Consider the following 27,426-nt stretch of genomic DNA (forward strand, 5'->3'; position numbering starts at 1 on the left):
GACTTAGGTGGAGGGCAGTGTCACGGATATTACCACCCCTAAGTTATCCCATCACTAAGGCGATGCTAAGGCCATGCCAAGCAGTATTTACGTTAATAATCAAATCAAGTATACACATATATAAGGCAGCCCAGAGAGATGTCACACACAGATGCATTTACTTATACGGCTATGTGCGCGCGAGAGACTGTAAACTACAAACATTCACATCAATAATTCAATCTTTATGTGTTTACATAAACGAATAAATAATTGCGTCTACACATATGTACGTATACGAGCAGCGGAGCGGCAATGCACAAACACATGCATATATCTTATCTCAGTGGCCACAAGAGAGGGCAATAATTTGTGCACGTAGTTGTGGCTGGCGATTTTGTAGCCGAAACAACTAGTAACTTCTGGAAATCGAAGAGCCTAGAAGTATGCAGCGTAAACTATAAAAGCGGTGCAGGCGAGTAAGAAGTAATTCAGTTTGATTTGAATTGTCAAGCAGTTACGAGTAAGACGATATCTAGCGAGCAATAGCACTATTATTTTGAAAGTCAGTTTCTTTAAGCTATCAGTTTGGTTATTAAGCTATTCGTTGCACAGTTTGAGTGTTATTGTGGAGTATTTTAATAAAGGCCATTTTTCCATTATTCAATATTGGAGTTATTTTTTCGACAGTTTAGCGATACGATCCTAGCAAAAGGGCAAATAAGAGGATTTGCAGGAAATTCGTTACAATATTAACTTTTCTTTTAAAATTTGACTTTAAAAATTTTTTTTTTTAAAGTGGGCGTGGTCGTTCTCCGATTTTGCTAATTTTTATTAAGCATACGTATAGTAATAAGAGTAACGCTCCTGCCAAATTTCATCATAATATCTTCAACGACTGCCAAATTACGGCTTGCAAAACTTCTAAATTACCTTCTTTTAAAAGTGGGCAGTGCCACGCCCATTGTCCAAAATTTTACTAGTTTTCTATTCTGAGTCATAAGTTCAACTTACCTACCAAGTTTCATCGATTTATCCGTATTTGGTAATGAATTATCGCACTTTTTCGATTTTTCGAAATTTTCGATATCGAAAAAGTGGGCGTGGTTATAGTCCGATATCGTTCATTTTAAATAGCGATCTGTGATGAGTGCCCAGGAACCTTCGTACCAAATTTCATCAAGATACCTCAAAATTTACTCAAGTTATCGTGTTAACGGACGGACGGACGGACATGGCTCAATCGAATTTTTTTTCGATACTGATGATTTTGATATATGGAAGTCTATATCTATCTCGATTCCTTTATACCTGTACAACCAACCGTTATCCAATCAAAGTTAATATGCTCTGTGAGCTCTGCTCAACTGAGTATAAAAAGAGGGTTACTTTTAATTTAACAATAAATCTTTTGAAGGGTGAGTATTGTAGTGTATTAGTAATAAATTAATTGTATTAATTTAACTTTGTAAATTTATTACTTTGAATTTTTATAATTTTCAATATGTATCTAAATGTTATTTTTATACTCAGCGTGCTTTGCACACAGAGTATATTAACTTTGATTGGATAACGGTTGGTTGTACAGGTATAAAATAATCGAGATAGATATATACTTCCATATATCAAAATCATCAGTACCGAAAAAAATTTGATTAAGCCATGTCCGTCCGTCTGTCCGTTAAAACGATAACTTGAGTAAATATTGAGATATCTTCACCAAATTTGGTACACGGGCTTATCTGGAGCCAGAATAGATTGGTATTGAAAATGAGCGAAATCGGATGATAACCACGCCCACTTTTTATATATAAAACATTTTGGAAAACACAAAAAACCTGATTATTTAGTCAATAATACATCTAGAATGCCGAAATTTGACATGTGGACTGAACTTGAGACTCTTGATAAAAATTTTAAAATGGGCGTGGCACCGCCCACTTGTGATAACATCAATTTTAGAGAGGCTGCCTGTACTATAAGGAATGCTTTGAAAAAAAATTAACGAAATCGGTTAAGGACCACGCACACTTTTATATAAAAGATTTTTAAAAGGTTCGTGCACGAATAAAATAAGCTGTATCTTTGCAAAAAAGAGCTTTATAACAATGGTATTTCATTTCCCAAGTGGATTTATAACAATAAATAGGAAAAACTTCAAATTAAAAAAAAATAGACTAAACAATTTTCTATGTTTCGGGAGCCATAACTCGAAGAAAAATTAACGGATCTTAATAAAATTGGGTACACAAATTTTCCCTATAGCAGGAAATATTTCTAGAAAAAATAGAAGAGATCGGTTAAATACCACGCCCACTTTTATATTAAAGATTTTTAAAAGGGTCGTAGACGAAATTAATAAGCTATATCTTAGCGAAAAAGAGCTTTGTATCAATAGAAATTTACTTTCTAAATTGAATTATAACATTAAGTTGAAATACACTTAAATTTGAAAAAATGGGTGTGGCACCGCACCTTTCTTGTCTAAGCAATTTTCAATGTTTCGGGGGCCATAACTCGAAGAAACTTAACATATCGTAATGAAATTGTGTACACATATTTTCCTTATAGCGTAAAATATTTCTAGTGAAAATGGACGGGATCGGGGTCGTAGACTAGAGTAATAACCTTTAACTTAGCAAAAATAGTTTTGAATCAATGATATTTCACTTATCAAGTTTTATTGTAAGAGGAAATGGGGAGACATTATTTTTTAAACGGGCGGCGCCACGTGTTATGTAGAAAAGTAAATTATCTGAAATGAAATGTGCAATTGAAGCTCACGCTGAGTATATAATGTTCGGTTACTCCCGAACTTAGACACCTTTACTTGTTCAATGTTGAATTTTATAACATCAACAATTTTCAATCTTTGAAATTTGGTTAAACAAAAAGATTTGAAATAAACTTAAACCAAAATACGTTTTCTATTAAAAAAAATGTTAATCGTAAACTACAATACTTAGCCCTACCTCAGTACACCGATCTTTCGTTAACCTCAATGCCCTTTGCATCATGTCGCAAGGGATGCTCTCAAATCTGTATCCTACAATTATAACAATATCATCCGCGTACCCCTGACATCGGATTCCATTTTCTGAGAGCCTCTGTAGAAGTTCATCTACTAACAGGCTCCACAGCAGGTGTGACAAGATGACCCTTGTGGACATCCCTTCGTTGTCTTGATCTCTACTATACCGTCCCCACTCGAAGTTCGTTAATCCCCGTAAGCAGTAGGGCCTTTATCCACATACGGATCGGACGTTTCTCTCCTCTTTAGTGCCCCATTCTCACTCTCGTGGGCCGTGCTGTCGAATGCCCCTCTATGTTCTAAAAATTCGCATAGCGCAACCTCCCCGCATTCGAACGCACTTTGGATTTCTGTGGACAGCTGATCCAATGCAGTTTCTGTCGACCTGCCTGTCCTATATGTATGCTGATATCGATGTAGTGGTATTCTATCGAGAGCCCTTGATCTAATCTCGTGGTCTACAATCTTCTCCATTGCTTTCAGAGCAAAGGATGTCAGATTCTGCAGTGACCAGCCAACTTAAATTTGCGGCTTACATTTAGCTCTTGACAAAATACTCCCGACCAAGCTGAAAAAGTAAACCGGTCCCCTTCCCCGGATGAGTCCTCTTCCCCATTCCTCTCCCGGGGAATAACTGGGGTGAAGGTTGCACAGGGAGCAGTTATCGGCATACAATAGTCCGCCCTGTCAGGGATAAAGTGTTGTTGTTGTTGTTGTTGTAGCGATTAGGTTACTCCCCGAAGGCTTTGGGGAGTGTTATCGATGTGATGGTCCTTTGTCGGATACAGATCCGATACGCTCCGGTAACACAGCACCATTAAGGTGCTGGCCCGACCATCTCGGGAACGATTTATATGGCCACATTAAACCTTCAGGCCATCCCTCCCTCCCCACCCCCAAGTTCCATGAGGAGCTTGGGGTCGCCAGAGCTTCGTCTGTTAGTGAAACGGGATTCGCCGCTCACAACCCCTTGAATCCCCAGGGATAAAGTCGAAGGCTACAGTGTCCGAAGTCAGAAAGCCCATAGCCCATATCAGTGAATCTCCTCCTAGTAAATAACAAACAACTTCTTAAAGAATTTTGGCAATTAGTGCGGCTAATTTATTATTGGTTTCTTTTTGGGCATTTAGCATCTCTTTAGCCTCATTCTTATGGCTCTTGCTCTTCTCCATATTTTTATCTCCCTCCCTCTCATTCTCCTTCCTCTCGCTCTCCTCTCCCTCCGCCTTTCCTCTCCACCTCTTTTCCTTCCTTCTTCTTCCCCTTTACCTTTTCCGTTCCGTTTTTCTTTTGTTTTCCATTTTCCCTCCCATTATCCTTTCCTTTTCCGTTCCGTTTTTCTTCTCCTTTCCTTCCCTTTCTTTTCGTTTCCTTTTTCTTCCCCTTTTTCTACCCCTTTTCTTCTCCTTCACCTCTCCATCCTCCTCTCCTTCTCTTCCATCTTTTTATCGCTTTCCTTCTCATCCTCCCTCTAGTTCGCCCTCCCGATCTCCTACTTCATTTTCGTTTCCGTTCCCTTTCCCTTCTCTACCTTCTTCCTCTCCCTATTCCTATGCTTTTTCTACCCTTATCTGTATTCTTGTATCTATTCTTATTCGTAGGATAGGGGCCATTCCCAAGAAGTGGGTTTACCTCAAGTGGTATACATCACTCTTTTATCACTGCTATAAATATATTAGCCTTTACTCGCGGCCTCCTTTGCAAGGAGAAAATAAAATATATGGACTATTCACGTTAACCTGCTGATCAAAATAGGTATTTGTTTTAAAAAATTGACTGTCTAATACATTTCATTTTGTAATAGAGTAAAAAAATTACTAAATGAGCTGATAACCTGAAAGGATCCCCGAATAATCGAAATGACCCCGACGTGATCCCGCACGGATCCTGAAAACCATCCAGACCCTGACGGTATCCCGGAATGGATCCCAAGCACCATCCAGAAATGATCCCGGAAGGACCCCCAAATGGCCGTAACATAGTCCCGAAAATGTTCCAAAATAACCCCGACGGTATCCTGGTCGGACCCCGAAAACTATACAGAATTGATCCCGGATGAGTCCCAAAATGATCCCGAAATAGTACCGAAAAAGTCTCGAAATGACCCCGACGGATCCTGAAAACCACTCAGACGGGATAAAAAGTATCCTATTCCCGACTCCTGATTCTAAGTCACCTTTCGCACCAATTTCTAACCAAATCTGTTCATCCGTTCTTGAGTTATAGTGTAACTAACACCACTTTCTTTTATATATATAGATTTTTCACAGGCAAATTCTACGGTGAAAAAATATTCGTTATATGAAAAAAATATCACTTTTTTTACTGAATCGCATATCAGCTGAAGTGGTGCAAAATGCTTTCACTTCACCACGCGAACGTAAACGTACATATACATATGCGTGTAAAAAAACGGCTATTGTTGCACAATCGCTATTTGGATCACTATTCAATGGAAAGCGAGGATAGTCAGTCAGTCACGGCGATTTCTTGCAAGTTGTCGCCGAAATTTGCAGTGATATTTATGTCGCTGTGATAAAATAACAAACGAATATTTGCCAACTCAACCGTTTTTTAGTATATTTACGGGGTTGGATTTTATATAAGGTGCCACGATTTTCAAACTTTTGTTGATTTGTAGGGTTAGAGGGGGTCCTAGAAATCACAAAATTATCATCCGCAACTCTAGGAAACTCTTAGTTTATGAAATATAAGCTTTTTAATTTCCAAATTTAGTAAAATTTCAACTAAGTCATGCACTTAAAATTGGGTTCGCACATGTCGATAGTGGTATCAAAAGACGCGAATTTGCGTCAAGATTCAGAATCCGAAAACAGAAACTATACTTATTTATCTCGTTTAAAAGTTATTCGCGGAAAACCCGTCGGTACTATTGTCGCTTTTTTCGTTGTTGCAATTAAACAAACGAAAACATAGGTGGTAAATAGTGTTGCCAGCTCCGCAACAAAATCTTTTTATCATGGTAGAACATTATAAGGTGGTGGCACGTCGACATAAATGCAAACAAACATACACTATCAATGTATTTTGGGCTTTAGTGCAGAATACATACATTTGTCACAAAAAAATAATTTATATGAGTATCGGTAGTGGTGTTTATGGTGAGTTCAACCGTATAATTTTTTTTTGGTGAAAATAGATACTATAGGGGTAATTCCACGTCAAAAGGTACGCAGAAGGGTGTACTACGCAGAAGAACATCACCGTGGCGGTAGCCACGGTTATACCACACATCCGGACTTGGCATGGCGTAGCCCAGGGTTATTTTTTATAAGCGCGGCCGAAGGCCGCCTATGCAGAAAGGTGTTCTACGCAGAATTAAAATTTAAAAAATTTCCACCAAAAAAGAGCTTTTTCAAATTTTTGGTAAATAAAGACTGGATAAGTTAAAGATATATATACATCAGATGAAAGGTATTTTTATAAGTTATTTTTCGATTTTTTTTTAATTTCAAATCAATCCACTAGTTTCGGAGATAGTTTGATTTGAAAAATTCATAATTTCGCCTTATGACATGAAATTACCCCCAAACCTTTCATTTGCACCAAAAAAGAAATATACCGTTGGAATCAAAATAAAATCCTCTACAAAGTCCGATTTTTTATTTTATTTTTTTGACAAATGTATGTATTCTGCACTTAAGCCCAAAATACATTGATAGTGTATGTTTGTTTGCATTTATCTCGACGTGCCACCACCTTATAATTTATTAAGTCAATTAAATCGAGCTGAAAAAAATTTGATTGCTGCTCAATTGTTTACCAAGGGAATACCGCTAAATAAAGCTCGGGAAAATTTTAGAATAGCCCCCCCCCGAGTTCGGGGTTAAACTTGGTATCAAATGAAAGAGGGAGTTCTCCCGATCACAAATATGTATATTTTAAAGTGCGCAAACTTATAATTTAAAAGTTATTTGTTGTTAAAATTTAGCAGATTTCTAGAGCTCTTTAACTTAAGCGGGAGTCATTGGTGCCGTTTGTCGTATCGCTGTAGTCGTATCCCTAACGTAATCAGCTGTTTATCGTTACGACGGTCAACCAAAAACCAATTGGTTGGCTATGATACGGTTACGACCTTAGCGACACCAATAATCGATTGCATTGATTCCCATAAGGTTGGTTGAATCAGCTGTTATAAGGTTACCGATACGGTTACCGATAAAGCACCAATGTCTGCAGCCTTACAATTTACACATCTTTCAAAACCTTAATCCACATACATATCTATATAAATTGGCAACGATAAACTTAAATTGCATTTTTATAAATTTCACATTTCATTTTTGCATTGTTTCTACTTATTATAAATGTTTTTATTAAATCAATCGCGCTTTTGTAGTATCAAAGAGGATAAATACAATAAGAGCCGTCACTCGTTATTTTTTAGGCATTTACTCGATGTATACTGAGAGGTAGTCGCTACTTTTTTTTGGGCGAGATGTTTATAAATGTCTTCTATACATTTTCGTGGGGCTTTTGTGTTTATTTTTCCGACTGTAATTAACTAACTTATTTAATTCTCTTTCCAAAAATCACAGTTGCACAAGGGGCCTACACGGCATGGATAAATGCGAGACAATTAAAAATGTCCCTCTCAGAAAACATTCGGCATCAATTTTTTCAATTTCCAGCGAAATACTCGTCACTAAATAACGAGTGACGGCTCTTATCGTCTTAATGACTTTTACATTGCTGTCGTGAAAAAGGTAACGCATGCGCTCTCTCAAAATAGTGACTCGCTTTCTCGCTCTTACCTATTGTGTTTTCGACAATCCTTCTCGCTGTTGTTGTTGTTGTTGTAGCAATGCTTCGCCCCACCTAATAGCCGCGACCGATCACAAATTGTCATCAATATCCTCTAACGGGAGTCCAAGGAAACTTGCCGTTTCAACAGGGGGGGACCATAAGGAAAGGGGTATTAGAGGCGTTGATTCCACATTACAATTAAAGAAATGGTTGGTGTCATGTGTGGACACATTGCAAGCGGGGCATACATTTTGTATGTCGGGGTTGATTCTGGATAGGTAAGAGTTTAACCTGTTACACTATCCAGAACGAAGTTGAGCAAGAGTGACACGCGTTTCCCTGGGGAGTATGCGTTCCTCTTCCTCGAGTTTTGGATAATTTTCTTTAAGTACTGGATTCACCGGGCAATTCCCGGCATAAAGGTCCGACGCCTTTTTATGGAGTTCACCAACGACCTGCTTGTGTTTTTTCGCTTCATACGGCTGGGTTCTCAGGTGCCGTATTTCCTCAAAATGCTTACGGAGATTACTCCTTAAGCCCCTAGGCGGTGCTGGTTCATCAATCAGATGTCTGTTGGGAAGCTCAGGTTTCTGGGTATTCAACATGAACTGTTTGGTCAGCATCTCATTTCTCTCCCTGATGGGGAGTATTCTCGCCTATTTATGCAGATGGTGTTCTGGGGACATAAGAAGACAGCTCGTGGCAATTCTGAGAGCAGTATTTTGGCAGGCCTGTAGCTTCTTCCAGTGGGTAATTTTTAGGCTTGGCGACCATATGGGTGACACGTAGCACGTAATCGGCTGGCTAATTGCTTTGTATGTAGTTGTTGTTGTTGTTGTAGCGATAAGGTTGCTCCCCGAAGGCTTTGTGGAGTGTTATCGATGTGATGGTCCTTTGCCGGATACAGATCCGGTACGCTCCGGTACCACAGCACCATTAAAGTGCTAGCCCGACCACCTCTGTAACGATTTATGTGGCCACATTAAACCTTCAGGCCATCCCCTCCCTCCCCACCCCCAGGTTCCATGAGGAGCTTGGGGTCGCCAGAGCCTCGTCTGTTAGTGAAACAGGATTCGCCGCGAACAGGTGAGGTTCACAATTGAGTTTGGAGAAGCTATATATTGCGCTGGCAACCTGAAGGGTTGCGCTACACACCCCTTGAATCTGGTATTTTAGTCGCCTCTTACGACAGGCATACCTACCGCGGGTATATTCTTACCCCCTTACCGTAGTCATGAGCGTTTCTTTATCTTTTCGCCAGGTGCTGCCAGCGAGGGATTTGAAGATTTTGTTACGGCTCTGAATTCTCGGAACAATTGCGGCTGCGTCCTCACCAAAATGTAGATCCTGATCAAACGTCACACCCAAGATTTTGGGGTGTAGGACAGTCGGTAGCGTAGTGCCATCGACGTGGATGTTCATAATGGTCGACATTTGGGACGTCCATGTTGTAAATAAGGTCGCGGAAGATTTAGACGTTGATAATGCCAGGTTTCGCGAGGCGAAAAAACTGGAGAGATCAGGGAGGTAGCCGTTTATTTTATTGCATAGCTCATCGATCAAAGTATACGATGGTGTTGATATAACAATGTGTTTTAAATGTAAAGGATACAACCATAAAGCTAGTGAATGCAAAAATGAAGATGTTTGTAGCAAATGCTTGGGTAAACATAAACCCATGGAGTGCAAGGAACAACCAAAAAACATGTGCATAAATTGTATTAGGGCTAATGAGAAATTAAATCTAGGGCTTGATACCAATCACCCTTGCAATAGCAGACATTGCCCTGTCTACTTAAAACACTTAAATGTAAAAAAACAAAGGCTAGGATACTAGCAACTAACAATCAGGCCACTGGCTCACCTGGAGCACGCTAATGTTATGCAACGTAGAGTATCAAAGTACCAAAAACGATCCACAAAGGACATCAACAATGACTTTAAATGCATCTATTTAAACATAAATAGCCTAGTAGCTAACAAATCAGAGTTGGAAGTGTTGGCTGAAGTTCATAGACCAGGCATCATACTGTGCTCTGAAACTTGTACAACCAAAGATATTCTAGACAATGAATTAAAAATAGCAACCTATAAAATGATAAGATGTGATTCCCATAGTAGGCACACAGGAGGTGTGTTAGTTTGTGTACATAGTACAATTGATGTTAAAGTAATCTATAATGATAACATAAATGAAAACGTTTGGTGCATTGTAATAAAACTGAAGAAGGTTGATAAAAAGTGGCAGATTGGAGTTCTTTACCACTCGCCGAGCACTAGTGATGCAGCTTTCGTTGAATACCTAAATGAAATTCTAATTGATAAATATGAAAAAAGTAACCATAATATAGTAGTCGGTGATTTTAATATTAACATGAACTGCATTTCAACATATAGTACTAAATTAAATGAGATATTTGCTGTGATGGGGATGAGCCAAAAAATAGAATTTAATACGCGAATCACAGATACAAGTGAATCGAAAATTGATCTATTATTTTCAAACTCGGATGAAATTCTCTGTAATAATTTGCAGGAATACAAAATATCTGATCATGAAACTATAAAATTTAATAAAACGTCCAAAGTATACAAGATGAGACTGACCAAAAAAATCATAGCATGGGACAAATATAATAGTGATATTTTAATAAGCGTCCTTAGCACAAATGAATAAATATAAATACAATATGTACACGCGTGCGTTACAAACTGGAGAGTGGGATGAATATAAAAATATAAATAGGTCTTACAAAAAATTAGTCAAATTGAAAAAAATAAAGTATATGGAGAATAAAATCATTTTGAATGAATATAATGCTAAAGAAATGTGGAAATATCTCAAACAAACGGTCAACCAAACTAAAGATAACGAAGGGATAAAAAAGGTGATACTGGATGGCATACTGGTTGAAAACGAAACCGATCTGGCGAATGGTCTAAATAGATTTTTTGTAAACAGTGTAATTGAAATTAATAATAACATCGAAACCTGTCAAGTAGCACTAGAGGATACACAAGTCCATTCAAAATTAAAGTTTGCTGAAATTGCCACCGATGATGTTATTAATATCTTAACAGACTTTAAATATAAAATAGGTGGAAGAAAACTGCTATCCGAAGGTGTACTAAAAGATTGTATATCGTATACCGGATATTTCTATGCTCAAATAATTAATAACAGCTTAGAAGATGGTGTAGTACCTGAAATGTGGAAAACGTCAACAATAATACTTGTGGAAAAAGTTAAAAAGACAATGCAACCTGAAGAACTTAGACCCATAAATACCCTGCCAAGTGATGCTAAAATTCTCGAAGTCGTTGTTAAGAATCAGTTGGTGAATCATCTTGAAGTAAATAATATATTAGTCTACCAACAGTCAGGATTTAGGAAAAAACACTCCTGTGAGACAGCGCTGAACTTGGTGATATCTGATTGGAAAGAAGAGCTAAACAACAAAAATGTAGTGGTTTCAGTTTTCCTTGACCTCAAAAGAGCTTTTGAAACGGTGGATAGAGAGATATTAATAAAAAAAATGCAGCGGACTGGCATAACTGATATTGAACTTAAATGGTTCCGCAACTATTTGAAGCAGAGAAAGCAGAAAACAGTTATAAATGCTGTGACGTCGGATGAATTAGAGGTACCCATAGGGTTACCTCAAGGCTCAGTATTGGCACCTATATTATTTCTTATATACATAAATGACATAGTCAATGCTATCGAAGGTTGTGAAATTACACTTTTTGCGGATGATGCATTAATTATGATAAGTGAAAATAATATTAATACTGCACTCGCCAAAATGCAACATGAAATAAATAACTTGTATAAATGGTTGTGTGGTAATAGACTGAAACTAAACATAAATAAAACTAAATATATGATAATAACAAGTAGGAATATCAATGAGGAGGATATAGCCGAGCTAAAAATAAATGATGAAATCATACAAAGAGTTAACAGTATAAAATACTTAGGAATAATAATTGATAATAAACTCAAATTTGAAGATCATATAAATTATACAATTAAAAAAGTTGCTAATAAAATAGGAGTGATGCAGAGAACAACGAAATTCATTCAGAAAAAGTACAAAATAATCTTATATAAATCAGTTATAGAACCGCACTTCGTGTACTGCCTGTCCATTCTATTCATAATATCGGATAAAGAAGTAGACAAGCTCCAAAAGCTTCAAAATAGATGCATGAGATTTATTCTTCAGAAACCTAGAGATACACGAACGGCTGACATGTTGAAGACTTTAGACTGGTTAAGTGTGAAACAAAAGATTTTTTTCCACTCCATGAAATTCATATTTAATATTAAAATGGAAATATACCTGAGTATTTAAATAAAAATATAGCATTAGTTGAGCAAACTCACAACATAAATACGAGGAGCAAACATAATTTCAAATTGCCGTTTTTTAGAACTGAAATTGATCAACAGAACATTTTCTACAAGGGTCTGAAAAGTTACAATGAACTGCCTATGGATATAAAAAGTTGCAACCAAATAACAGTATTTAAAACAAAATTATATGAATATTGTAAAACCTTAGCTATAAGATAAAAAACTGTAATATTTTCAAATTTACGAATTAGGCTTCTGGCCGTAATAAATAAATAATCTAATCTAATCTAATCTTTGGGCCTGGGCCTGTGGCCATTATTGTGCAGTCATCGGCGTAGGAAACGATTGTGACTCCTTCCGGTGGTGAAGGTAGCTTAGATATGTAGAAATTAAACAAAAGTGGGGATAAGACACCACCCTGTGGCACCCCTTGTTTAATTCTCCTTGGTTTTGATGTTTCGTTTCTAAATTGCACCGATGCTTGCCGACCACCCAGATAATTTGCGGTCCACCTTTCAAGACATGGGGGAAGGGTAGACCCTTCCAGGTCTTGCAGTAACGAGCCATGGTTGACCGTATCAAAAGCTTTTGATAGGTCGAGCGCTACGAGTACTGTTCTATGGTGGGGGTATTGATTTAAACCGCGATATGTCTGGGTGCTAATGGCATTTAGTGCGGTGGTAGTGCTATGGAGTTTTCTGAAGCCATGCTGATGAGAGGCTAGCTGCAAATTTGCTTGGAAATAAGGGAGCAAAATGGCTTCAAGCGTCTTTGCTACTGGCGATAGGAGAGATATCGGACGATACGACTCTCCTATGTTAGCTGGTTTCCCAGGCTTTAGTAGCGGGAACACCTTGGCCATTTTCCATTTCTCGGGTATGACAAAGGTGGAAAGAGACAGGTTGAAGACATGCGTTAAATATTTGAAATCCTCTTTCCCTAGGCTTTTAAAAGCATCGGCATGGCTATGCCGTCTGGGACCACTGCTTTGGATGGTTTAGCGCGACCAATGGCGTCCTCAACCTCTTTAGCGGTGATGGTGATTGGTGATGCGCTGAATTTGTGTTTATGTGCGTGTCTATTGGCTCTCCGTCTATATTTGTCGACCGTAGAATGCATTATATATTGTCGGCAGAAAGCGCTCGCGCATTTTTTCGCATCCGACAGCACTTTGTCGCCAAAGACGATGGAAACTTTGTCTTTGTGCTTAGTCGGATTCGATAGGGACTTTACGGTGGACCAAAGTTTACCCACACCAGTAGAGGTTACAACCTCTTAGGTGCTCCTCCCATTTCGCCCGCTTGTGTTCGTCCACAAGCAATCTGATGCGTTGGTTTATATCCCTTATTTGGGGGTCGCCTGGATCAAGCTGTCTTACAAGGTCACGTTCTCTCGCTAAGTTTGCGGCCTCCGCCGGGAAGTGGGGCCGAATTTCCGGAATTCTCCCGGCGGGAATGAAACGTGCCGAGGCGGATTCAATGACCTTACGGAAGGCACGCTCCCCTTGGCGGGCTTCAGTCGGGATAGGGAGGGCAGCAAAGCGGTTGTCTGTAAAAGATTTATATTCTTCCCACTTTCCTTTTTTGAAGTTTATGAAAGTGCGTTTTTCGGTGACGATGAAGTCGGCGGTACGCTCGAGCGAAAAAAGTATAGGCAGGTGGTCGGATGCCAATGTTACCATCGGCTGCCAGTTGACGCAGTTTACGAGTTCTGCGCTCACGATTGAGATATCTGGCGAACTGTGACTGCTACTCCTACCATACGTGTGGGGGCGTCTCCGTTTATTGTGCAGAACGTCGTTTCCTCTATTTGATCCGCCAACATCTCACCCCTACTGTCCGCCCGCAAGTTTGAGTGCCATAGATCGTGATGGGCATTGAAATCGCCTAAGATAATGCGATTTTTGCCAGTGAGTAAAGCCCTGATATTAGGGCGGTATCCACTGGGGCAACAGGTGGCAGGAGGGATGTAGATGTTGATGATTTCAAGGTTTGCATCGCCTGACCGGACAGATATGCCTTGACGTTCTAAGACATTGTCCCTGCGGTCGATGCCAGGATCAAATATATAATATTGCACAGAGTGGTGTATGATAAACGCGAGGCCGCCTCCATTTCCGCTCTCGCGGTCTTTCTGTGGACATTATACCCAGAGCAGATCTGCAATGCAGATCTTGCTGTGAGTTTAGTCTCTTGAATATCAGCAATGCGGATGTTGTGCCGCTTCATGAAATCGACTATCTCCGTAATCTTCCCAGTTAGCCCATTACAGTTTAACTGCTGAATTTTGAAGTGCATAAGGGGAGACGCCGCCACTCTGGGGGTAAGTGACGGGTGACTACGCATGGGTTGTGGAAGGCCAGGACGCAATTGCTGTTGTGGCCCTGGGACTAGGCGTCCTTGGGCAAGCATTGGGGTACCCGGATGATTTGGGTTTGCGACCTGGCAACATGGCGCGATGAAACCCGTCCGGGGGTTGCCGTCGCGGAGACCAGAACATCTAGGAAAGTGGCACCACCCAAGTGAGGAGCTGCATTGGGCGGATGTCGGAAACATATATATTCTGTGCTGGCAAACGGTGCAAACGGAGGTAGGGACTAAGAGTCTGTTTCCCTGACCTACCGATTGCTGCCGGAAAAGGGGGGTGGGGCAGAAGACGTGGGCAGGGGCTGATGCTCAGCATTGCTGCCGACTCTACTACGAAGGTAGTAGTTATGAGTGGTAGCAGCTGTTTGAGTTGAAGGCGCGGGGCGCGAGCAGCAGCGGGTACTTGTTGTGGCTTGCTGAGCAGCGGGGCTGCTGGAAGGTAGTGGGGCGCTTAGGCGTAGACTACGGGACGCCCTTGGGCGTGAACAGCAAGGAGCCACAAAAGATTTATAAAAGTTACGTGGACGTTGGGTTTTGGGATCAAGCCCAGAAAAACCTCTCCGATGCAATTGTAAATGTTCTGGGTTCTCTAGACGATGCATAAAGTTTAGATCCTTTTTCCAACAATGTGCTGAATTTAATTGAAGTTCATACATTGGGCATTGTCTCATGATAAATTTTCCATAAATATACTGAGCACTCTTTATGTAGGCTCTTTTCTTAACATTTAATTCTGGTCGTACCGGATATGACAGTTTTGCTTCAGGTCCACACTCATACTATTTTCAGATTCTGTTTCATAATTTTCATCATTCTCAACATTGGACTTGGCATCAACATCATTATCATCATCGTAATTTTTTGATAACTCTGTTTTAAGCTTCATATTTATCAAAGGTTCAGCTTCCTTAGTATTATAATTAGAAACATCGTCATCTCCCGTTAAGTTTTTATGGAGTTTAGTTTTATTCCTAGGTTTAAATTCTTCACTATCCGTACTAGAATTAATACCATTATCAAAATTTTTCGTAAAGTCTGTTTGAGTTTTTAAATTTGCCAATGGTTCGCCTTTATCAGTATTAGAATCAGAATGGCCTTGGCCATCTTCACGGGGAATATATTTATATTCGGGCGAATAAACAAATGGACCACTTATAATTGCACACCTGATGTTTATTCGCATACATATGTTGCATATGTGAAACATATAACGGTGTACCAGTGGCTTGTTATGCAGCTGACGCTGGATGAGGCATTGGATTTTGTGTTGCAAAGTAGGCGACATACGTTGCTGTTGATGGATGCGCATATTGCGGATATGTTGGTGGTTCACAAGTCATTAATTGATTAGAAGTTTCAACTTGTTGCGATTGTTGTTGTTGTTGCTGGTTGTTGATGTGGTGTTAACGTTTGTTGTACTATTTATTCGGGTGCTTGCACATATTGTTGGTGTTGTTATGGTGCTGGAAAACCTTCCGATGTTGAAAGTCGTTGATTAGTGTAATCTCCACGTAGTGAACTACACCCACGACCGCGTCCGCGGTAACTATTACATCTGAAGCCGCTTAAGTTACAGGCATAGCTGACATCGCTTATATAACCGGTTGAATCTAAAGTAAAAACCAAAACAAAATATTAGAATCAATGTTTATGAATAACATATTTAAAATAGGCTCTTACAACAACGTGATCGGCGGCTACATCCCCGTGAAAGTAGTGTGGTGTTCCTCCTTGTATAAACGTGGGTACTGGATGTGCTCAACCGTGCAGTTTTCTTCTAATTTGAGCAAATGTATGTTCTTACAGCCACAGCTGGAATATTTGGGTATTGCTATACGCACATCGCCAAAATCAAAATCAGTAAGAATAGATTAAAAGTTTTTAATATAAGCCGAAAAGTGTTCTATAAATAGGGTTCCACAATTAACTCTTTTCTGAGAGGCCAAAGTCACAAGAGACATTTCACATAACTAGAATTAGAACCTGGTAAAGTAACTTCAAGTGAACCTCCACCATGCCTATGCATCTTCCGATGGCAGGGGTACCCAAAGATACTTTGCTGTTGCATTCATAGAGAACATACAATTGTAACAAGGGACAATTGATTGATGTTACGAAGTTAGACGTGCTACGAAATCAAATAAATACAGATGACTGTTTAATCTATTATGCGAAGTTGTTGAATGGATGTTCAAATTGAAAAGGGCAAAGTACTGCTAAAACTGCTTTCCCCGAGAAACCCGGGAACGAATTCATATGACTACGCCTATCCTTGTTGTTGTTGTTGTAGCAATGCTCGCCCCACCTAATAGCCGCGACCGATCACAAATTGTCATCAATATCCTCTAACGGGAGTCCAAGGAAACTTGCCGTTTCAACAGGGGTGGACCATAAGGAAAGGGGTGTTAGAGGCGTTGGTTCCACATTACAATTAAAGAGATGGTTGGTGTCATGTGGGGACACATTGCAAGCGGGGCATACATTTTGTATGTCGGGGTTGATTCTGGATAGGTAAGAGTTTAACCTGTTACAGTAACCAGAACGAAGTTGAGCAAGAGTGACACGCGTTTCCCTGGGGAGTATGCGTTCCCCTTCCGCGAGTTCTGGATATTTTTCTTCAAGTACTGGATTCACCGGGCAATTCCCGACATAAAGGTCCGACGCCTGTCTATGGAGTTCACCAAGGACCTGCTTGTGTTTTTCGCTTCATACGGCTGGGTTCTCAGGTGCCATATTTCCTAAAAATGCTTACGGAGATGACTCCTTAGGCCCCTAGGCGGTGCTGGTTCGTCAATCAGATGTCTGTTGGGATGCCCAGGTTTCTGGGTATTCAACAGAAAATGTTTGGTCAGCATCTCATTTCTCTCCCTGATGGGGAGTATTCTCGCCTCATTATGCAGATGGTGTTCTGGGGACATAAGAAGACAGCCCGTGGCGATTCTGAGAGCAGTATTTTGGCAGGCCTGTAGTATCTTCCAGTGGGTAGTTTTTAGGCTTGGCGACCATATGGGTGACGCGTAGCACGTAATCGGCTGGCTAATTGCTTTGTATGTGGTCATGAGCGTTTCTTTATCTTTTCCCCAGGTACTGCCAGCAAGGGATTTGAGGATTTTATTACGGCTCTGAATTCTCGGAACAATTGCGGTTGCGTGCGCACCAAAATGTAGATCCTGATCAATCGTCACACCCAAGATTTTGGGGTGTAGGACAGTCGGTAGCGTAGTGCCATCGACGTGGATGTTCAATATGGTCGACATTTGGGGCTCCATGTTGTAAATAAGGTCGCGGAAGATTTAGTCGGCGAAAATGCCAGGTTTCGCGAGGCGAAAAAACTGGAGAGATCAGGGAGATAGCCGTTTATTTTATTGCATAGCTCATCGATCTCTGGGCCTGGGCCTGTGGCCATTATTGTGCAGTCATCGGCGTAGGAAACGATTGTGACTCCTTCCGGTGGTGAAGGTAGCTTAGATATGTAGAAATTAAACAAAAGTGGGGATAGGACACCACCCTGTGGCACCCCTTGTTTAATTCTCCTTGGTTTTGATGTTTCGTTTTTGAACTGCACCGATGCCTGCCGACCACCCAGATAATTTGCGGTCCACCTTTAAAGACATGGGGGAAGGGTAGACCCTACCAGGTCTTGCAGTAATGAGCCATGGTTGACCGTATCAAAGGCTTTTGATAGGTCTAGCGCTACGAGTACTATTCTATGGTGGGGGTATTGATTCAAACCGCAATTTATCTGGGTGTGCTTGGAAATAAGGGAGCAAAATGGCTTCAAGCGTCTTTGCCACTGGCGATAGGAGAGATATCGGACGATATGACTCACCTACGTTAGCTGGTTTCCCAGGCTTTAGTAGCGGGACCACCTTGGCCATTTTCCATTTCTCGGGTATGGCAGAGGTGGAGAGAGACAGGTTGAAGACATGCGCTAAATATTTGAAACCCTCTTTCCGTAGGTTTTTAAGCATCGGCATGGCTATGCCGTCTGGGCCCACTGCTTTGGATGGTTTAGCGCGACCAATGGCGTCCTCAACCTCTCTAGCGGTGATGGTGATTGGTGACGCGCTGAATTTGTGTTTATGTGCGTGTCTATTGGCTCTCCGTCTATCTTTGTCGACCGTAGGATGCATTATATATTGTCGGCAGAAAGCGCTCGCGCATTTTTCCGCATCCGACAGCACCTTATCGCCAAAGGCGATGGAAACTTTGTCTTTGTGCTTAGTCGGATTCGATAGGGACTTTACGGTGGACCAAAGTTTACCTACACCGGTAGAGAGGTTACAACCTCTTAGGTGCTCTTCCCATTTCGCCCGCTTGTGTTCGTCCACAAGCAATCTGATGCGTTGGTTTATATCCCTTATTTGGGGGTCGCCTGGATCAAGCTGTCTTATAAGGTCGCGTTCCCTCGCTAAGCTCGCGGCCTCCGCCGGGAAGTGGGGCCGGATTTCGGGAATTCTCCCGGCGGGAATGAAATGTGCCCAGGCGGATTCAATGACCTTACGGAAGGCACGCTCCCCTTGGCGGGCATCAGTCGGGATAGGGAGGGCAGCAAAGCTACTGTCTGTTGCAGATTTATATTCTTCCCACTTTCCTTTTTTGAAGTTTATGAAAGTGCGTTTTTCGGTGACGATGAAGTCGGCGGTACGCTCGAACGAAATAAGTATGGGAAGGTGGTCGGATGCCAATGTTACCATCGGCTGCCAGTTGACGCAGTTTACGAGTTCTGCGCTCACGATTGAGATATCTGGCGAGCTATGATAGCTTCCTACCATACGAGTGGGGGCGTCTCCGTTTATTGTGCAGAACGTCGTTTCTTCTATTTGATCCGCCAACATCTCACCCCTACTGTCCGCCCGCAAGTTTGAATGCCATAGGTTGTTGTTGTTGTTGTAGCAATGCTCGCCCCACCTAATAGCCGCGACCGATCACAAATTGTCAATATCCTCTAACGGGAGTCCAAGGAAACTTGCCGTTTCAACAGGGGTGGACCATAAGGAAAGGGGTGTTCGAGGCGTTGGTTCCACATTACAATTAAAGAGATGGTTGGTGTCATGTGGGGACACATTGCAAGCAGGGCATACATTTTGTATGTCGGGGTTGATTCTGGATAGGTAAGAGTTTAACCTGTTACAGTATCCAGAACGAAGTTGAGCAAGAGTGACACGCGTTTCCCTGGGGAGTATGCGTTCCTCTTCTGCGAGTTCTGGATATTTTTCTTCAAGCACTGGATTCACCGGGCAATTCCCGACATAAAGGTCCGACGCCTGTCTATGGAGTTCACCAAGGACCTGCTTGTGTTTTTCCGCTTCATACGGCTGGGTTCTCAGGTGCCGTATTTCCTCAAAATGCTTACGTAGATGACTCCTTAGGCCCCTAGGCGGTGCTGGTTCGTCGCAGATGGTTTTGTGGGGACATAAGAAGACAGCCCGTGGCGATTCTGAGAGCAGTATTTTTGCAGGCCTGTAGTTTCTTCCAGTGGGTGGTTTTTAGGCTTGGCGACCATATGGGTGACGCGTAGCACGTAATCGGCTGGCTAATTGCTTTGTATGTGGTCAAGAGCGTTTCTTTATCTTTTCCCCAGGTACTGCCAGCAAGGGATTTGAGGATTTTATTACGGCTCTGAATTCTTGGAACAATTGCGGTTGCGTGCGCACCAAAATGTAGATCCTGATCAAACGTCACACCCAAGATTTTGGGATGTAGGACAGTCGGTAGCGTAGTGCCATCGACGTGGATGTTCAATATGGTCGACATTTGGGGCGTCCATGTTGTAAATAAGGTCGCGGAAGATTTAGTCGGTGACAATGCCAGGTTTCGCGAGCCGAAAAAACTGGAGAGATCAGGGAGATAGCCGTTTATTTTATTGCATAGATCATCGATCTTTGGGCCTGGGCCTGTGGCCATTATTGTGCAGTCATCGGCGTAGGAAACCATGTGACTCCTTCCGGTGGTTAAGGTAGCTTAGATATGTAGAAATTAAACAAAAGCGATGATAGGACACCACCCTGTGGCACCCCTTGTTTAATTCTCCTTTGTTTTGATGTTTCGTTTCTGAATTGCACCGATGCCTGCCGACCACCCAGATAATTTGCGGTCCACCTTTTAAGACATGGGGGAAGGGTAGACCCTTCCAGGTCTTGCAGTAACGAGCCATGGTTGACCGTATCAAAAGCTTTTGATAGGTCTAACGCTACGAGTACTGTTCTATGGTGGAGATATTGATTCAAACCGCAATTTATCTGGGTGCTAATGACATTTAGCGCGGAGGTAGCGCTATGGAGTTTTCTGAAGCCATGCTGATGAGGGGCTAGCTGCAAATGTGCTTGGAAATAAGGGAGCAAAATGGCTTCAAGCGTCTTTGCCACTGGCGATAGGAGAGATATCGGACGATATGACGTTAGCTGGTTTCCCAGGCTTTAGTAGCGGGACCACCTTGGTCATTTTCCATTTCTCGGGTATGACAAAGGTGGAAAGAGACAGGTTGAAGACATGCGCTAAATATTTGAAACCCTCTTTCCCTAGGTTTTTAAGCATCGGCATGGCTATGCCGTCTGGGCCCACTGCTTTGGATGGTTTAGCGCGACCAATGGCGTCCTCAACCTCTCTAGCGGTGATGGTAATTGGTGACGCGCTGAGTTTGTGTTTATGTGCGTGTCTATTGGCTCTCCGTCTATCTTTGTCGACCGTAGGATGAATTATATATTGTCGGCAGAAAGCGCTCGCGCATTTTTTCGCATCCGACAGCACCTTATCGCCAAAGGCGATGGAAACTTTGTCTTTGTGCTTAGTCGGATTCGATAGGGACTTTACTGTGGACCAAAGTTTACCTACACCGGTAGAGAGGTTACAACCTCTTAGGTGCTCTTCCCATTTCGCCCGCTTGTGTTCGTCCACAAGCAATCTGATGCGTTGGTTTATATCCCTTATTTGGGGGTCGCCTGGATCAAGCTGTCTTATAAGGTCGCGTTCCCTCGCTAAGCTCGCGGCCTCCGCCGGGAAGTGGGGCCGGATTTCGGGAATTCTCCCGGCGGGAATGAAATGTGCCGAGGCGGATTCAATGACCTTACGGAAGGCACGCTCCCCTTTGCGGGCATCAGTCGGGATAGGGAGGGCAGCAAAGCTGCTGTCTGTTGCAGATTTATATTCTTCCCACTTTCCTTTTTTGAAGTTTATTCAAGTGCGTTTTTCGGTGACGATGAAGTCGGCGGTACGCTCGAACGAAATAAGTATGGGCAGGTGGTCGGATGCCAATGTTACCATCGGCTGCCAGTTGACGCAGTTTACGAGTTCTGCGCTCACGATTGAGATATCTGGCGAGCTATGACAGCTTCCTACCATACGTGTGGGGGCGTCTCCGTTTATTGTGCAGAACGTCGTTTCGTCTATTTGATCCGCCAACATCTCACCCCTACTGTCCGCCCGCAAGTTTGAATGCCATAGGTCGTGATGGGCATTGAAATCGCCTAAGATAATGCGATTGTTGCCAGTGAGTAAGGCCTCGATATTAGGGCGGTATCCACTGGGGCAACAGGTGACAGGAGGGATGTAGATGTTGATGATTTCTAGATTTGCATCGCCTGACCGGACAGATAGGCCTTGACGTTCTAAGACATTGTCCCTGCGGTCGATGCCAGGATCAAATATATGATATTGCACAGAGTGGTGTATAATAAACGCGAGGCCGCCTCCATTTCCGCTCTCACGGTCTTTCCTATGGACATTATAACCAGAGCAGGTCTGCAATGCAGATCTTGCTGTGAGTTTAGTCTCTTGAATCGCAGCAATGCGGATGTTGTGCCGCTTTATGAAATCGACTATATCCGTAATCTTCCCAGTTAGTCCATTACAGTTTAACTGCAGAATTCTGAAGTGCATGAGGGGTGACGCCGCCACCCTAGGGGTAAGTGACGGGTGACTACGCCTAGGTTGTGGAAGGCCAGGACGCAATTGCTGTTGTGGCCTTGGGACTGGGCGCCCTTGGGCAAGCATTGGGGTACCCGGATGATTTGGGTTTGCGACCTGGCAACATGGCGCGATGAAACCCGTCGAGGGGTTGCCGTCGCGGAGACCAGAACATCTAGGAAAGTGGCACCACCCAAGGCAGGAGCTGCATTGAGCGGATGTCGCAAACCTATATATTCTGTGCTGGCAGACGGTGCAAACGGAGGTAGGGACTAAGATTCTGTTTCCCTGACCTGCACGATTGCTGCCAGAAAAGAGGGGGGGAGAAGAAGACGGGGGCAGGGGCTGATGCACAGCATTGCTACCAGCTCTACTACGAAGGTAGTAGTTATGAGTGGTATCAGCTGTTTGAGTTGTTGGCGCCGTGGGGCGCGAGCAGCAGCGGATACTTGTTGTGGCTTGCTGAGCAGCGAGGCTGCTGGAGGGTAGTGGAGGGGCGCTTAGGCGTAGACTACGGGACGCCCTTGGGCGTGAGCAGCAAGGAGCCACAAAAGCTTTATAAAAGTTACGTGGACGTCGGGTTTTGGGATCAAGCCCAGAACAACCTGTCCGATGCAACCATCCCTTGCGCGAGACACACTGAACAGAGTATGACCGTCCTAAAAAGATTCTTTTCTGGCAAATGCAGCAAAACCATTTCTCAGGACCGGGGTCAGGAGACGGACCCGGATTGGGTTCGATACCTTCCCGGAGTAAGAGAATATGTAGCAGTCCTGCTGCAAGGAGCTGCTGGGAGGATGACAATTTGTGGGAGGGACGAAACAAATTAAATGGGGTCACACTGAAATGACAGTCCTTGGTCGGGAAAAATCCCGAGTCGCTCCGGTACATAGAACCGACGCCTATCCTTCCTTAGCAGCAGCGCCGAGCACCAGTTCCGTGCTGGACAGGAAAATAAAACCTTGGTTGTCTCCAAGTTGATCATATGATATAGAATATAATCGTTTGCTGCATCTGACCAGTATATCTAATTTTCCCCGATTTTCTGGGCTCAGAGAGGGTATTCTCCTGAAAGGTGCATTTATTGCACCCTGCTGCCTGGCCGCTCACCCATCAACACCAGGCACGACGCCAGGTTTGAGACAATCTATGTTACTGTTAGGAGGTTATGTTACAAGTCGCTACAGGGCAATAATAGACTTCTCGAAAGATAACCTAAGAATCCCAAGAGCTTTCTTGCAGGGCATTATAGACTGAACCGCCGTATGCAAAAACTGGGCATACTATCGAATAACACCCTGCAAAAATCGCGAGTACTCCATGCATGCATGTATGGATTACTCGCTAAGGACCAAGTGCGTGCTCCAAAATTAACCACAATTCATACAATAAATATGGTCCAATTAACATTGCGATGCCCTAGGACTGGACCATATACTCCAGCTCCGCATTACACCAGCTCTAAGTAAAAACGTAGTATTATTTATTATTATTATTTATTATTAAAAATTTTCAATGAACTGCCTATAGATATAAAAAGTTTTAATGAAATCGTAGATTTTAAAGCAAAACTTTATGAATATTGTAAAACCTTAGCAATAAGATAGTAAATTGTAATATAATTTAATTTATGAATTAGGCTTTTTTGCCGTAATAAATAAATGAAATGAAATGAAATGAAAAATCAGTGTAATCCATGGAGTACCCACAGTCCAATAAACAGCGTGTAGTGATTACAATCGTTAAAAACGAGCAATGATCGATCAGCAGACGGCGGACCATATCCTTCTAGAATGCGACTCAATTTCAAGACGTAGGGCTAAGTTTATGGGCTCACCATGGCTAGAGCATTCCCACATTTAATCCCTCAAGCCAAGAACACTGCTAGGGTTCATCAAGGAAGTCGGCTAGGATGAGGTGCTGTGAAGGAGATGTGCAAGTCACTGTGCAATCCTAATAAATTATCTATCTATCTACGTTCCGGTAACAAGCACCATTGAGGTACTAGCCCGACCATCTCGGGAACTATTGATATGACTACATTAAACCTTCTAGGGATTGAATATTAATGACCGCAGTACGAAAGTTAGCTAAAGTTTACCATTCTCCATGAATGCTCGATATAAAACTTTCCACGTTTTGAATCAGTAATGAAGAGCAAAATTTACTAAAATTTTAAATGGCTGTGGGTAATAAGGTGTTGATGTCCTATCCTAACGCAATGTAATGGCAACGGCGACGCAGGGAAAATGAAAAATATCTTGTAAATCTACTGATAATAATTAATTAATTCCTCCCTTTCTATGCAGTTCTATGCATACAAACATATGTATTTTTCTCTCCAACGCTAGTTAAATAAATCAATTGGTAATTCGATTTCTTTGGTATTTGCATTCTTCAGTTGGTTATCAACAAGAGCATGACAAATTGTCACTAACAAATTCATACATGTTGTTTATATATTTAATATGCTAGGCAATTTACTTACCCTTTCTGGTGCGATGATTCCTGGACAATCGGGCCTGACTAGTCGCGATTTATTTTGCCTAAAGAGAGCGTGCTTAACGCGAACCATATCATAATAAGGCACACCTTCGGTGATGCAGCAATCAAAGAAATTTCTGCTTCTAATGCTGCTAGGATAGCAGCAGCAGCTCCCAGTGGCGGCACATAAATAAGAGTTGCATGCGGATCAGATGCCTTTTTTGCTTCGGCTACCTATTCAATTTTAATTCACTTTACATTATCTACTATTGCAATTTTTATTCAATATAAGTTACTGAAGCAAATACTGGCAACCCAGTGAGGCGAGAATACTCCCCATCAGGGAGAGAAATGAGATGCTGACCAAACAGTTCCTGTTGAATACGCATAAACCTGGGCATCCCAACATACATCTGATTGATGAACCAGCACCGCCTAGGGGCTTAAGGAGTAATCTCCGTAAGCATTTTGCGGAAATACGGCACCTGAGAACCCAGCCGTATGAAGCGAAAAAACACAAGCAGGTGAACTCCATAAACAGGCGTCGGACCTTTATGCCGGGAATTGCCCGGTGAATCCAGTACTTAACGAAAATTATCCAAAACTCGCGGAAGAGGAACGCATACTCCCCAGGGAAACGCGTGTCACTCTTGCTCAACTTCGTTCTGGATACTGTAACAGGTTAAACTCTTACCTATCCAGAATCAACCCCGACATACAAAATGTATGCCCCGCTTGCAATGTGTCCCCACATGACACCAACCATCTCTTCAATTGTAATGTGGAACCAACGCCTCTAACACCCCTTTCCTTATGGTCCACCCCTGTTGAAACGGCAAGTTTCCTTGGACTCCCGTTAGAGGATATTGATGACAACGCAGAAAGGTTTTCTGTGCAACAAAATTTTTAATTTCCGCTTTCGGATTCTAAAAACGGAGCTCGACACGCGTCTTTTAATACCACCTTTGTTTAGGTTATGCACTGTCTTGTAAAACGTTACCTTTTTTGGTTTTGGAAATCGAATCTTCCAATTCAAATTGGTGGCAAGAGGACTTGGTTGCCTATAGTTAAAGCGCCAGGTTAATTTAGAAGTGCCTAAACAGCTAACACATGTCACAACTTAACTTAAAGGCCCGTAGAACAATATTTTTTTCTTTTTACACACCAGCCCAGCAAAAATGTGCCCGTAAATTGACTAGGAAAATGACTAACAGCTGTGTCGATGGAACACGTAAATCGCTAAGTAGCATTTGTACAGGGCAGCAGTAACATTTGTGACCAGTCCATTCCGTCGTACCTATTTATGTGATTGTCCATACTGCTCACACATATACGGTTTTAGGTTATCGAAAAGTAAACAAACTATAGTGCTGTACTGTTCTTACATTCACGTTCTGGCAATCATTTTTTGAGTTATATACCTGTAACTTTACGAGTATTTTTACGTTAATATGACCGTCTTTTGACTAGTGTTATGACAACTTTCAAGTTTTATTTCTATTATTTTCACTTTTTTCTTTTCTTTGTGTTAGCAAATTCACTTCAAATTTTCAACTCATTCTAATTCTTCTAACACCTTTTCATAAGCAGTTAATGCTGCAAATGCTAGTTTGTTGTCTATATTTTCATTTGATCACATAAATATTGTTTTTTGATTATAGATTTTTTTGCAAGAAAGAAATTCCTTAGCAAACTTACCTGCAAAGCATTAGAAGTCTCAGCAGAAGCATAAATTAATTTTGTCTCCACTTTCTGCGTAGCCGACAATTTCTTAAATTCTTCATCTGAACGACGAGCTACTTGTTTGAAATTATATGCTGCCTGCAAATTATCTGTACAATTTACTTGTTTGAAATTATATGCTGCTTGCAAATTATCTGTACAATTTATGCATACAATTTTTGGAAGATTATCAATTGATGTTGAGTGTAACTATGGTAAACGGAATGGCTGATTCGCAGAAAATTTTTGTGACGTATTTGAGGGTACATAGCATGTAAGAAAAGGCAAGCATATATGTATCGGGCATTGCAATTAGGCCATCTCATTCTGCCATACTAACAATTGTGGAACAATGTGGGATATTTTGTTGTTGGTCGCCATCTTTGGTCACTAGATTTTTGCTGGGGTGTTATGACAACTTTCAGGTTTTATTTCTATTATTTTCACTTTTTTCTTTTCTTTGTGTTAGCAAATTCACTTCAAATTTTCAACTCATTCTAATTCTTCTAACACCTTTTCATAAGCAGTTAATGCTGCAAATGCTAGTTTGTTGTCTATATTTTCATTTGATCACATAAATATTGTTTTTTGATTATAGATTTTTTTGCAAGAAAGAAATTCCTTAGCAAACTTACCTGCAAAGCATTAGAAGTCTCAGCAGAAGCATAAATTAATTTTGTCTCCACTTTCTGCGTAGCCGACAATTTCTTAAATTCTTCATCTGAACGACGAGCTACTTGTTTGAAATTATATGCTGCCTGCAAATTATCTGTACAATTTACTTGTTTGAAATTATATGCTGCTTGCAAATT

At 41.7% G+C, this 27,426-nt stretch overlaps 1 protein-coding gene and 1 long non-coding RNA gene across 2 annotated transcripts in view; one reads left to right on the forward strand and one right to left on the reverse strand.

Moving 5' to 3' along the window:
* The window catches only part of LOC137254335 (putative leucine-rich repeat-containing protein DDB_G0290503), an 85,564-nt gene that overhangs the window by 34,137 nt on the left and 24,001 nt on the right, over positions 1–27,426 (forward strand). The gene's annotated exons all lie outside the window — the stretch shown is intronic.
* Positions 15,394–26,038, reverse strand: LOC137233862 (uncharacterized). Its single transcript, XR_010947577.1, has 3 exons — positions 25,893–26,038; positions 16,184–16,334; positions 15,394–16,113 (listed from the first exon to the last, which is right to left on the reverse strand). It is a non-coding gene; the product is annotated as an uncharacterized lncRNA (long non-coding RNA).

The sequence above is a fragment of the Eurosta solidaginis genome, chromosome 5 (assembly GCF_040869045.1).
Source record: "Eurosta solidaginis isolate ZX-2024a chromosome 5, ASM4086904v1, whole genome shotgun sequence".
NCBI classification, from domain to species: Eukaryota; Metazoa; Arthropoda; class Insecta; order Diptera; family Tephritidae; genus Eurosta; species Eurosta solidaginis.